The sequence below is a fragment of the Diceros bicornis genome, unplaced genomic scaffold (genome assembly GCF_020826845.1).
Source record: "Diceros bicornis minor isolate mBicDic1 unplaced genomic scaffold, mDicBic1.mat.cur scaffold_54_ctg1, whole genome shotgun sequence".
Taxonomy (NCBI): domain Eukaryota; kingdom Metazoa; phylum Chordata; class Mammalia; order Perissodactyla; family Rhinocerotidae; genus Diceros; species Diceros bicornis.
The window spans coordinates 2,787,500-2,802,197 of record NW_026691418.1 but is presented as its reverse complement, the minus strand read 5'-3'; the positions used below and the strand labels follow the sequence as shown (position 1 = coordinate 2,802,197).

The 14,698-nt window shown below is 38.2% G+C and overlaps 1 long non-coding RNA gene across 1 annotated transcript; it reads right to left on the bottom strand.

The window, feature by feature from the left end:
- Window positions 1-1,536: 1,536 nt before the first annotated feature.
- LOC131403066 (uncharacterized) lies at window positions 1,537-9,555 on the bottom strand. The gene is made up of 3 exons (XR_009219189.1): window positions 9,501-9,555; window positions 2,542-2,645; window positions 1,537-1,551 (listed from the first exon to the last, which is right to left on the bottom strand). It is a non-coding gene; the product is annotated as an uncharacterized LOC131403066 (long non-coding RNA).
- Window positions 9,556-14,698: the final 5,143 nt, after the last annotated feature.

The window sequence follows — 14,698 nt, the reverse complement described above, 5'->3', positions numbered from 1 at the left end:
TACTTTCAGAGCCTAGAATATAGAAAGTGCTTATTGATACGTTAGCATTGTGATCATTTATTTTGTAAATGTTAATGTTACAGATATAATTAATTTTCTACTGTACTCAGATTTTCAACTTCTGCTAAATCTTAAGGCCACATTAATGGCAAGTTGGGATACCTCTAGACATCTGAAAAATATGAATCCTACACAGAAGCATATAAATTCTCTATTCATCAGCTTCTAAATTCTAAAACATTCTAAGCTTTTGGAACAATCCAATGACATTCCAAATTGACAGTAAGGCTGCATGTGCCATACATGTTCCTATAGGAAGAGAATTCTAGATTTTAAATAGAGAAGATTGTGCACAAAAATAAAGTACATTTTCATGTCTGAAAGGGGATTTCAAGAAATAAGGAACTCTCAGAACATGTGGTAAGTGGTAAATAACTTACCAAGGGCTCTCTAAAGGAGAACATATTGTGGAAAAAAAAGCTTCACATGCAGAGAGCTAAAATGGCCTCTTTGGAATCCTCACGAGGAAACAGACACTGAATTACTTTTTCCTAAAATTTAAATTGTGTCTTATCTTCCAAACAAATACCATCTTCCTGTCTTGCAGCTTACCTGAGCATGGTGACATGTTGGAATCATTTTTCTATTTCATTGGCTCTTAAACTTGATGGGCACCAGAAGCACCTGGAGGCCTTGTTGAAACCCAGATTGCCAGGTCTCACTCTAGAATTTCCAGTTCAGCAGGTCTGCAGCAGCACCAGAGGATTTGCATTTCTGCCCAGTTCCCAGGTGCTGCTGATGCTGCTGGTTCAGGGACCCCACTTTGAGAACCACAGCCTAACTTGCACCCTATATATGGTTACCAAATCCATTATTTTATCCCTTGACTGCTACATTTCCTTTATCGCATCAGCACCTTAGCTGCGAATCTCCTCAACTAGCAATGGGAATACTTGGAGAGTTTAACAGCTGGTCTTCTTTCTGGCTCAGTTCTCCCTCTTCCTCTCAAAACTACAGTCTCTTGCCAGGTAATTTTTCCTTAAACATCAGTTCATCATAGATCTTCCTTGCTAAAAAAGTCATGGCTCTTATGCTGATCACAAGACATTTTAAATTCTCTACTTGGCTCATAAGGTCTGTAATAGCCCGTAGAATGTGGACACCCTGTCCCCTACCCTTCCTGTTGTAAGGGAGTATGTTAGGATTACATAAGATACAGTCAGTTCTCGTTATGCACAGTGTGACATTCTATAAAGTCACTGTGAACACTGAATCAGTGAATATGACCCACTGCTCCTACGGGAAATGCAGGGTTAGGTTCCTGCAAGCCTTAGTAACATTTTCTTCAATTGATCAATACATAACCTTTTTCTCTGTGTGTTTCTCTTTAAAGTCAACTTATTTAATATATATTGTTGATATATTAACATTGAACTTATACTAACAGCACTGTACCTCGTGTCTAAAAGAAGCTTGTCGAACACACATACTTTCTCCGTAAAGGCACATCACAGCCTCTTTCCCTGAGGAACACTAGGCAGCATTGCAGCACTACACATGGGGAACATATTAAACAGGCAAGTCACTAACACAAGGCACAAATAGATAACAAATGAGGCACTAACTGGACTGCAAGAAGGACACTTGCTTACAGTATGGGCTGAAAAAACAGGGCAGAGCATCACCTTCTTCCCCTCAGCTGGGAACATGTACTTTGAGTGAATCAAATTTTTCACCACTTTGCACTTATGTGCAAATGGACATGAAAGCCCTATGAGTGTTGATTTGGGGGCTGCCAGTACATAGCTAGTAGGCAAGTGTGCAGACACAGGATCCACAAATAATGAGGATCAACTATATTATGAAAATATCTTTTCAAAACCAGAGTATCGTTAAGATATAAGAGCAATAATGATAACACAACAGCTAACATGTTAATGCCTACTATGCGCCAGGAGCTCTTCTAAACACTTTACATAAGTTAATGCATTTACATCTCACTAAAACCCTACGAGACAGGAGTTCTCAGTAGCCCCATTTTATAGATGAGGAAACTAAGACACAGAGACTAAATACTTTGCACAGGTTCTCCAGTTAAAAGCAGGATAACTGGGATTGGTGCCGAGACAAACTGGTCCAAAGCCCACTGCCTCAATCACTATGGTAGGAACATGAGAGAATTTTCTACTTCTCCCCAAAATGCCCCTTCTGCTCCACCCAGTGTGGTCTCCCACATACTTATTCACTCACCAAACATTTTCTGAGTGCCCCCAAGGTGTCAGGTACTGTGTTCAGACAATGGAGGGACAAATAGAATGTCGATGCAAATAATCCATAAAAAAATCTATAAAACCAACTTGGGGTGAGTTTACTAAGAGCCAAACTTTGAGGACCATATAGCCCAGGAGAGTCCTTTCACAAAGAAATGGAGCACTCCAAAGAAGTGGGGTGTACAGCATGGTTATATACCATCAAAGAACATGGACCACATGTGACTGCAATGTCCCTTTTACAATAGCCGCAACCTTGACCTGTCAGCACCTCCATTGATGGACACAGTGGGTATCAGGTCTGCTGTCTCCATGGGCGTGGCTGTTGTCTCGAGTTGGGTTGTCACAGGATGAGCACAGCAATCAAATTCTAGCCTAGGGAGAAATGATTATACTTAAGGAAATGCCAATGTGGGGGAAGTTGCATTTACACTTTAAGGGCATTGCTTTTGTCTTTGGGACATGTTAATTGCTTAGGGCGGATATACAATGGATGAACAGAGGCTACAGGCCCCTTTTGCGGGAAAAAAAAACAATGTCAGGCCCAATTAGTTTTACACCAAATGGCTTCCTCATATGCCCCAATGTATCCTATTGCTGGTCATTTATTTATTAAGAAGAAGGATAGTCTCAGCTTTAAGTAGCTCACTGTCTATGAGACATGAATAAAACAACAGTTATGGAAAAGTATATAAGTATATGGTCCCAGAGTAGGGAAATCAAAATGGGTCTCTAGGTGGAGACCTCTCAGGAAAAGTCTCAAAGAGAAAGGAACATTTGACATGAGTTTAGATTAAGAAATAGGAGTTAAGTTGATTAAAAAACTGGGTAGGAGGACAGAAGCAGCACATATAAAAAGACAGATATAGAGGATCTAAATCCTTCAGAAAATCTGTGGTATTTTTAAGGCTGGAACAAAGCAAACATGTAGGACAGAGTGGGTGATGAGGGTAAAGATGAGGACAGCAAGGGAAAGCCTGCGTGTCCAGCTCAGGAGTCTGAATGTTCTCTAGGCTACTCTGAACAGTCATTGAAAGAGTCGAAGCAGATATCAGATTTAAGCAAACTTGGATTCTAGAATATAACTCTGGAGGCATGGTGGAGGAAAGATTAGAAGAAATTAAGACTGGAAGTAAAGGGACCTGTTGGGAGACTAGGCAGCAATCCAGATAAGATAGGCCTTGGCTCAGGCGTGGGGCCTGCAGGTGGAGGAGGCCAGGAGGTGGCAAGCAGTGCTGGGCTCCTGGAGGAGGAAACTGAGCTGCCTCTCAGTCACGGGAATACTGTGCCTGTCATGGCCTCCCCACCCCCATGCCCAAATGCCATGTTTTTTTCCACTTCCGTACCTTTCCTCTCTTCCTCCATCTGAAATCCTCACTCTTTCTTCCCTCCATCTGCCCAAAAGTGGTCCCTTTGAGGACTTGATCTAGTCCATTTCTCTTAAGAAGCTGTCTTAAATTACAATTTCTCAATAACATTGCCATTTTTTTTAGGTTTTGTAATGCAACTTACACTAAATAGCTTGGAAGAATAAAATTACATCTTGCAAACCATGTCATGTATGAGGAGGAACTTGGAACCCTATAATTCTTTGTATTTCCTTCAATAGCTACCACAAATACCTTGCACATATAGGTCAATGGACGTCCTGTTAAGTTGAACAAAGTTGAAGCACACTTTATAAGCTAAGAACTTTTATGAGCTCAGTTATTCCTTTAGATCAGCTGCTTAAACCGTTTGTTTTTCTCCACAGGTCAACAGTGTTGCCCAGCACAAATGAATTTTACACCTTCTCAAACTCAATAGAGCAAAGATGGAGTTTCATTCCCCCTACAAGCCTTACTGCCTCAGAGAAAGGGAAAAACATGTGACATCTAATTCTTTGTTCACATTCTCATCTCAAATTGCAACCTATTTCCAAATGCTAACTAGTTTTCATTGTTAAAACTGACAGAAAAAATTTCCCATTCTGGCTTTGTTTCTTTCTTTTTTTGTGTGAGGAATATCAGCCCTGAGGTAACTTTTGATGCCAATCCTCCTCTTTTTGCTGAGGAAGATTAGCCCTGGGCTAACAACTGTGCCCATCTTCCTCTACTTTATATGGGATGTCACCACAACATGGCTTGACAAGCAGTGTGTCTGTGGGTGCCGGGATCCGAACCTGTGAACCTGAGGCCACCATACCGGAGTGCATTCACTTAACCGCTCCACCACAGGGCTGGCACCTCTCTTTATTTCTAAAGCTGAAATGTCTAAATCTTTCACTGGGCTTGTTGGAGTTTCCATAAAATGAAAAAGTACATTCCTGAAAAATCCTTAACTTTCCAGAATAATCCTTAATATAGTATGGTAAACACCTTTGCAAAATGTCACTGATTTTAAATGTCATTTCCTCCACAAGGGTATCTTTGCATTATCTCCCCTCCCAACCACGTGTCACTTTGCTCCTCCCCAGGCTCATGGGGTCAAAGTGTTTACTGAGCATTAGGAATGATCAGAGTCTGAGGGAGACCTCAAGGATGACTAAGCCATATTTTCTGACCCCAACCATCCCTTTCCATCTCTCCTTTAACCTCTATTTTTCTCACTCTGGTTTCTACTTTAATTGTGTACTTGTCTTTTGAATTGTTGTTTTGTGGTTTATAATTACCATGTAAATTCATGTTACATTGTGCCTTAGAGTTTAGAAAGAACTTAGATTAAACAATGTTTTTTCCCAGCTCTTTGATGTGTCTAATAACTTCCAACGCAATTCAAGGGGTTTCTTGTTTTTAATTCTCCATCATTATTCCTTCAGAATTATGTTTAGCCCACACTTTTGATCTGACGAATGCTGCTTTACCCTTTGAACTTTTCTATGCCAAGACTCACATGAGGAATCCCTCAAACACCATCAGCTAGGTGATCCCACATTCCTCACATCTGTTTTCTTGATTTGTTCCTAAGTAAGCATGTTTCTAAAACTAATAATAAATTGTACCAAGTGGTCATTGCATAAAAAGCACTATCACAGATACCTTAAAGAGAACAAATGGAAAGGAATATTCAATTCCTCAGATAAGTTTACAATCAAATGAGGCATTGAGGGGACCTGGGGGCACTGATCAGAGCAAAATCCTAAGAGAAGAATTTTCAGTCCATTTCAAATGAGGTTAAAACTGGAATGAGATAGTATTTTAACAGTTATCTGAAATCATAAACATTTTTCTGACCTCTGAGAATTTATTAGCATATAAACTGTACAACATGTGGGATAAGAGAGTGTTGATATTGTTCAATTTCTTTTTATTTTTCAGCACTTGGTAATAGATGTGGCGATTCACAATTAATAAATATCATAATGTGGAGAGACCCAACTTTCAACAGTCTGATATTATCAATTCTTACACAAAGCTCGAGTTTTAAAGATCAAAATTCATTTTTGTTACCTCTCATCTAGTCCATTTATATCAGAAAGTTGTGGAGTTTTAGGAAAATACTTCAAAACACAAATTTTATATGTAGTTTCAAAAGCAAAAAATGAGTTAAAAACTGGATGGTAACCAGTTTTGCTACCATATATTAATCTTTAACATGGGAGCAAAGCATTTTAGAGAATATAATTGATATTTGCCTATTTGTATATTGTAGAATGTTAAAGGATTTACAGTCTTAATAATAATTTCAAATACCAGAGAATAAAAAACAGAAGTTTAAGTTTTATGAAATGGTTATTTATTTATATATTTTTTAAAGATTTTATTTATTTATTTTTCCCCCAAAGCCCCAGTAGATAGTTGTCTGTCATAGGTGCACATCCTTCTAGTTGCTGTACGTGGGACGCGGCCTCAGCATGACCAGAGAAACAGTGTGTCAGTGCCATCCCGGGATCCGAACCCGGGCCACCAGCAGCAGAGCGCACGCACTTAACCGCTAAGCCATGGGGCCGGCCTGAAATGGTTTTTTAGACATAGCAGATTTCAGAGCATATTACTTGAAAATAAAACAATCAGTTAGTGAGGTTTAAGCAATGTGGTTTTCTTTTAAACTTGCTCATTCCATGGGAGCATCAATAAAAGCCCTCCGGGAGTGGCTGACACTCTTGCCTTCCACCTGAGCACCAGCTGTATTTTCTTTAAGCATCAGACTCTCGGGCAACACCATAACCCTCAACTCCGTTTAGTTGAGAAAAGGCTTTATGAGTCTTGTGTTTTTTCTAGGGGTATGGAGCTCCCAGACTTATTAACTACAGGGGGAGAGTAAGAGTCAGAACACATTCAATAAATTCCAGTGTGCTCAGGTGAGAAGACAGGTGCCTGAACTCACATCTGAAGAAGAATTTAGAGGATGCTTTCTGACTCTGCTTCGTGCCTCTGACTAAGCAGTCCTGGACATCCCCGTTACAGCCACGGAATAACACAGGCAGCCTTGATGGACCAGAAGTCCTCCTATATCCATCATTTGTGCAGAGCAAACTGGCTTAAGACCTCTCGTTTCCTGCTGCAGTGGTAATTTACAGAGATACAGAACTGTCATCTAGTGAATAAAAAGAAAGCAGCAAGGTGTTTGACATGAAAAGTGACATTCTGAGTTTTTTCAAAAAGAACAGTGAAGCAATAAAGTTGGTAAAGTTGACACGATGTGGCACACGAAAGTTATAGTAAACATTAATAATGTGTAGGTGAACTAATCAGTTGCTCTCTATGCCTCTAAAACATGTCTTGACATCTGACTCATAAATAGTACAGTTTAAATATAATAGAATATCTTTGGAAATAACTTCGCATCTCATCTCATCCAATACTGTTTGCAGGAGCCGGTATTAAATAGCCAGATGGTGAGTACCCATGTTGAAGCACCCTTTTTATCACAGTAGAGAGAATATGAGGCATAAGCCCAGCGGACTGATGTTCAGATATTCCCTCTTACCCTTGATCAATTTTGTAAACATGGTTTTCTTTATTAAATATGAATTATAACAGTTACTTTAAAGGATTACTGTAAGAATTGCATAAGGTAATACAGTAAAGGAACTGGCGCACAGTAGACTGATAGTTAATTCCCTTCCCTGTCTCTCTTCTAAGAAACATACAGAAATAATCTAAGAAGAGAACCCGTGTATAAAGTAAACTTATGACAAAAAGTCAATGGCTCCTGAAGTAAGGGACATCATTGTTGAGTGCTTAACCTCAACTGCCTCCAAATCCTGTTAACTCTCAATAAATTTTATGAGTTTTCTGTCTTCCAGACACTTCACTGGCTACAAGGAAAGGAGAAGGTGTGAAATTTAAATTGATTTCACCCTTGAATGGTCTAGCTGTAACATCAGGTGTTTTAAATTACCTAGTTTTTCAGGTTTCATGCTTATTACTGCATATTTTACCATGGTTCTCAGCCCGAGAAAATTAGAAAATCATTATAATTTTACACACATGAATATATATCTTGACTATTACAGCTGGACTCTTAATATATAGAGCAATGTTGTACATGTTTTGTCCTTGTGGATAGTACAGAATACTTTTGTCCAGGTTTTCTTTGGCATTATCATTTATAATGAAGAACTCAGTAATATATGCCCTGGAGATAAGGGTTTAGAAAAATCTAACATACTATCCTAGTCATGCCTCAAAAAAAAATAAAATAAATAAAAAGCTATAAAATTAATGAGAGGATATTTTGAAGGCACTATTTTTCTTAATTATTTCCAACTTTATTTCCCTTTACTTCTTTTTAATCTTTCTCTGGCTTATATGCTATTGCCTAATCATCTCACAGTAATTAAAGCACCCTCAGCTGAGTCCCCCATGCCTCTTCAAGTGCCCCAGCTTGATGTAGGTCTCAGCTCTGATAAAAAGAAGCTGGAAAACCAGTTTTGTGGCACTATTCTTAAGAATATCTTTACTATTACAATAATACCTATATTTTTGAAAGTCACCAGTGGATTGCAAAATGAAGTACTTGACCAATGTTGTATCCTCATTTTCCTTCCAGGGGGAGCACAACTTTCATGTGTAATGCAGGGCTGCTGCTTTATTGTTTTTCCCTTTCAAGACATTTTATTACTTGTAAAACATAATAAGGTTAACAGTGATATATGAGCAACAATATAAACTTACAGACAGGAATAAGATACTATTTTAGAGTCATAATTTTATATACTGTAACAAACAGTAATACTTTCATAATGTACAATCTTGATTGAGCATTAATTTTTTCCTGGTTCATTTTTATGCTAATTCATTTATTAGATTATCAAATATATACTTTTATGATCTTTATTTTCAATCAATATATTTGAAGGGACATCAGTTGTTCTTGGTAAGTGAAAGGTCACAAACATTTTTGATAATTTATCAGTTTGAGAAGGATCTTTCTACTTTTTATAAGAGAAGTCATTTAATATTTGGGAAAGTTCTCAAAAATCATCAAATTCTTTAATTTTACAGAAAGGAATACTACGTTCTAGAGAGCCTAAGTACGTTGTCACACACTATCCAGAAACAGACCTGGGCCTAGAACTCAGCTCTGAGTCACCTGACTTCTACTGGACCACACTCAAGGGAGCACACCCTGTTCTTACTGATAATTTCTATTACTAAGTTATTTTCAAAAGCACAGTTGGGAGAAAGTGTAAATAAATAAAACAGATGATTTTATATAAAAAAGTAGCAATTGCTACCCACAATTTCTATTCCATATGAGTGTTTCCTTTCTTGCAGGTTTCTTTTTTTTAATAGTAAGTCCATTTTGGTAACAAGAAAAAAGACATAAAATTTTGGTTTTTAGTAACAAAAAAATGGTTCTGTTGAAATTAAAAAGACACTAACTAATGTTTCATCTACTACAGCAACTTAAGAATATCATTTGATTTTGGTAAAGTTCTGAGAGATTTTTTTAAAACTCATATCCATGTGACTATTAGTCCAGCCAGGCACATCTCCACATGACATCTCCTAGTGTGTCCAGTTTTCTGCTGGATCCAGCTGTTGTCAGGCCCAATGCTCTGGCTGGGTACAGAATGATGCAGCTTCTGAAAAGCATGTGCTCAGTTCCACTTCAAGGCTGATTTTCTCTGCAAAGTCTAAGTAGAAGAAAACATCCCCTTCCACATTAGTGGATTTCCCTGAAGGCTTAGAGAAACAAGGTGGCCTCGTCAGATGGGCAGACAGGAAGATAAATGAGAGTCTGTCACAATTTTATGATAAATAAGAGAGAAAAGGATTTGACATCCTAACAAGATTTTCTTACCTGTTGAACAGCATCTGAACATATTTTTCAGAGTTTCCAAAATAGCAGATTGAGAGTCTAGGTTGGAAAGGAAGAAGATAAGCAATATATTAAAAAATAAATTTTATAATTTCCTCAATCGCAAAACACAACTAAATAAAATACATCTTTAACCATAAGTGCCGAAAACATCCAGTTTATCTTCCAGTTATAATTCTGTGTTATGAGAACACGAATACTTTTCAATATATTTAATATGTACAGTGACTAACACTCATGCCATTAATTACTTTTGAAATTAGACTAGCCCTATGCCCTTATTGACAGACATCAATCATAATTACTTTTCTCAATTCCTAGTTTCTATTTTGTGTCAGAAAGTATCTGCTGAGACATTCATTTTTATATTATTCACTTAGCATAAGTCTGTAAAATGATGGACGACAACTCAGCCATCTTGAAGGATGGGGTCTCAAATGCTATATCTCACTATTGAAAAATCACCTTCTGGTTTGAATGAGAGACAATGAGCACTGCCACAAGAGAAACTCGAAAAAAGGGATCTTGCTCCTTTTGTCTAGCCTTTGGGTGTCTGTGAGACTGCAAACTCTTCATACTGGAAAACCTAAGTGAAGACGCAGTCCAGGAATCTTTTTAAAGCTAGGGGACACTTTCTTCTACGTCAAGCTTGCATCGAAGTTTATAAACATAAGAAAAAAAACAAAGAGCCTTCAGGGCCAGCTGGGTGGGGCAAGCGGTTAAGTGCGCGCGCTCTGCTGCAGCGGCCCAGGGTTCCCCGGTTCGGATCCTGGGCGTGCACCGACGCACTGCTTGTCAGGCCATGGTGTGGTGACATCCCATATAAAGTGGAGGAAGATGTGCATGGGTGCTAGCCCAGCGCCAGTCTTTCTCAGCAAAAAGAGGAGGAGTGAGAGATGTTAGCTCAGGACGATCTTCCTCACAAAAACAAACAAACAAAAACCAAGAGCCTTCAGGTATATCCACTGGTCCATGGATCAGAGTCTGAAAACCACTCATCTTTTCCATCCTCCGCATTTTACAGATGAAACATAACACAAACAGTTGGTGACAATCTGAAGACTAGAGTTCGTCTCCTGACTGTCACCTCACTCCCACCCCCGACTGCTGTGCAGACCAGATGCCTGACAAGATACAGCAATGACTCTTGGTGATAATTTAGACATTCCCAATTCAGCAGCATTTTAGTTGATGTACTTGACAAGACTATAGAAAAACAAAAGGTATTTACTACTTAATTTGTATAATGTATAGTTAAATGACATTGAAAATTTTCATTTCACTTACTGCACAGTTTTGATGGGCCCAGGGGCCTTCTTTCACCTGCTCACCCTCCTCGGCATCTCAAACCTTCTCTGCCTTTCCCCTCTTGCTCACTGTGCTCCAGCCACACTGGCTTCTTGCTGCCTAACAACATCCGAGTCACAGTTGCTCCACAGCATCTCTGCACCCCTGAGATATCTGCATGTCCTCCTGCTCTGTCCCTTCCCTCTGGTCCTTGCTCCAGCCTCCCTGTGCTCTCTAATGAAAGTAGCAACCCATTCACTCTCTAGCTCTCCCCATTGCCTGTCACTTACCTTCTTCTTGACACAGATCATCACACGATAAAGTATGTAATTCACTTGTCTGCCTACTGGTCCATTATCTCACTTAGCCAACAAAAACAAGTTCTGTAATTTCCCTAAAAGGCACCAACCGTATGTTCCGCTTATTTGATTATTTAATAGTATGGACCTGTCCTCATTGCCAATGAAGGATGTCTACACACACGCTTTAGCCTGCATATGTAAGGGGAAATGAAGGATGAGTTTATAAAAAGAAAAATTGAAAATGAGCACTGTCTTTAGGAGACGTGGTCAATCTGTTCAAGAACATTTTCTCCCTTGGTCAAGTGAGAAGCTGAAAGAGAGAATGTTATCAGCCTCTTCCTCGGCCCCTTATAGAATTCTGCATTATCTCACTTAAACGTGTGCTAAAGTGTTTGTAATAAACTTGGAAATGAGTTGATGATACTGTATGTGCATTACATCACACAGACTCTCTTTCTTTAGGCACAATTCAAAACACTTTTTTGAACATTAGAGGCCAGAAAAGTTTTACTACTCTGTAGCTTTTAATCTCATGGACATGAAATGATAGAGAATTGTTCCCATTTCCCTTTCTACTTTAAACTTGAGTGATAAATTTCCAACTACCTTTAAAAACTGCAGGTCCTTCTGAAACACATTTTAATGTGCTGGTTTACTTTAGCTTCATTTCTTTGTTCTATCCTAAACTACTTTCGGTTTGATCTATGTTCCTTGTATTCCTTTTGTATACCTAGATATTTAAAATCTGCCCTAACTTATATTGGAGAAATGTTGGGTTACAAATCTTTCAGACAGCATGTAAACTCAATTTTTAGGGTTTGTACACAAAAAGTTTCTGCCATGTTTCTACCAGCTCTCCTTCCACATATTTTCCTCAAGGATTTCCTGCGACAAATTTGCCCTTCTAAAAGCCAGTCCTCTTTTCACTCTCTTTGCCAGTCACATATTCATACAAAAATAAAGGACTGGATTATCCAAAGATGCAACAAGAATGATCAAGTGCTGATTCACACCTAGATATCCTGCTCCTGTTCTCCATGAATTTTAAAACTAAAGTTAATTTTCTCTTTCATTTTGTCCCAGTCTATTGAATAACCTTGGCACTGAGCCCCTAAACTAGTCCACAGCCTGCTTCAGCAGACACAAAACTCTCTCTCAAATGCTTGCATTCATGTGCGGAGTAGGTATTGTATTTATTTAGATCTTATTCAACAAAAGATCTTCATTGATTCACTCAAATACTTAAATAAATATTATGTGCCCAAAGGTCTTGAGATGTTGGGGGTATGTAAGGAAGACAGATATGTATAAACAGATAAATTACGCTATAGAAATAATTTGATTTAAAGAGATATGAATAAAATGCCGTGGGACTCCAGGAAAAAAACCACCATAGGTTGACCTACAACTAAGATATATTGCAATGTACTGGGGCTTTGAGAAAAAAAAAACACCATGGGGGGTGGATAGGGTTTATACCATATAAGTAAAGGAAAATGAAGAGAGAGAAGATAAAGAGAAAAAAGATAAACGGAAAGGTTTTCTTCTTATTAATGTTTCTGCCACCAACTTTTGGAGTACACTGCTTGCTGATGTCCTTTCTAGCTAGTCTTATCCTTCAGCCAGCTTCTATAGACTTCAAATATTTGATTGTAACAAGCTGGTGTTCTCCATGCAGACAATGTCAAGTATGTAGGGAGCCAGGAGGTGAGCAAAAGATTCACAGGACTCTGCAGCCCATCTGCAGCTCACTGGTGGGGAGGGGCACCGAGGCGTCACCTTGGTCTTTCTTTCCAAGTTCACATAGAGGAGGGTCGGTTCCTTCCTCAATATATGAAGGTGGAGATGAACCTCTTTCACAGAATAGATTATGGAAAAATTAATGTGAGAGCTATGTAAAAGACAGAGGAGATAGAACCATGAATCTGAAGTAACTGGACATGTGAATTAGTAACCAATATAAAGAAGAGCTGAAGACAAGAAAAAGGGCTAAAAACAAGTTCTCAATTTTCTAAGATGGAAATGAAAGTCTTTCTTCTTCTAAAAGAAAAAAGTCATTGAACCATTTCATTTAAAATAAAATTGAAAGGGGCCACATGTTGCAAATAATGGTTTTAACCATGATGTCAGTACACAATAATGTGTAGCAATCAGCTGTTAAGTGCACTGCAAATTGTTCAGTCCTTAACAATTATGTTATCAAAGTTTGTAATTGATATATATATATATATTAGTAAATAGTAGACTGTGTGCAAATCTGTCACCGTATTATTGACAATGTTACTCTTACAACTGAAAACATGCCTAGGAGCGAGAGGGTGGTGTGACCCCAGATTGCTAGAGTCACAGCAAGAAAAGTCAAGAAAGTGCCATCAGGTTATTTGGACAAAAGAATGCTATATGGCTCTTGGGTTAATAACAGATTAATTGGAGAAAAACAAGTTACTACAGTAAAATATTGTCTACTTACCTCAGTCACCCTCTCCAAGAACACATATTTTAAAATGAGACAAGTTATTATATTTAAAATTACCGGTTCTGGCATTTTATAAACTACATCAAATAATGAAGTAAAAACTAGGTTACAAACATCCTGGTATCAATTCCGACTACTATCTTTTACCAAAATAAAACTCTAATTATCACTAATGCACTTTCAATCTAGTCCTCCTCCATAATACCAAATCAACAACTTCAAATGTTCCATAACTTTTTATAACCTTCCCTAAAATTTTAGAAGATAATATAAATATATCTCTTGGAAAAGTTGAGAAAGATAGAGACACAATGAAAAGTAAAGATGAAAATATTACCCTAATAAATGATGTAAAACACAAGATATGAACAACTGTTAAAAGAATTCTCTATGAAATTGATAGTTCTACTATCTGTACACCTGCTTATTACCCATCAGTAATTTGATACATAAACGAATAGAATAGTGTATTTAATGGGATCAATTCTTTCAGTTGTGTGCTTTTCCTTTCCAAACTACATCTGCTTTTATGTGCTGGCTTTATTTTCAGGTGTTATCACATTAGAACACCCTCATCTCTGAAGATTTTTGCAATAAGGAACTCTACCTTGGCCCTTGATCAACTGTACTCTATGATAAAATCAGAGCCCTACATGGAACAATCTTTCCTAAATCCTATCTCCCGTGTGTTGTTCATGTCAGGGAGTATATTCCACCAAGTAAATACTAAACAGTGTTTCAATAGCATAGGATATTAAAAGGAGGACATGCAGGGTTGGGTGTGGGACCCCATTCAGTGCCTCAGTTCAAAGAAGAAAGAGGTAAATGCATCCCTCCAGAGACTGGGATAAAAATAGGAAGTTATGAGACCGAGGCTCCCTCTGCAGGCCATTCAGCATGAACCTGGAATAAAACTGTTGACACCATGGATCATGGTTGGTTTTACAGGGAGCTCACGAGGAAGTGAAGGACATGTAATAATGATAATTATAATAACAGCAGCAAACACTTCTACTGAGCCAAGCACTACACTTTGAATGTTAATTCTGTGCTTGAACATACATTAACACACATAATCCTCAAAATATCCCGACGTAGTAGATGTTGGTCTTTTC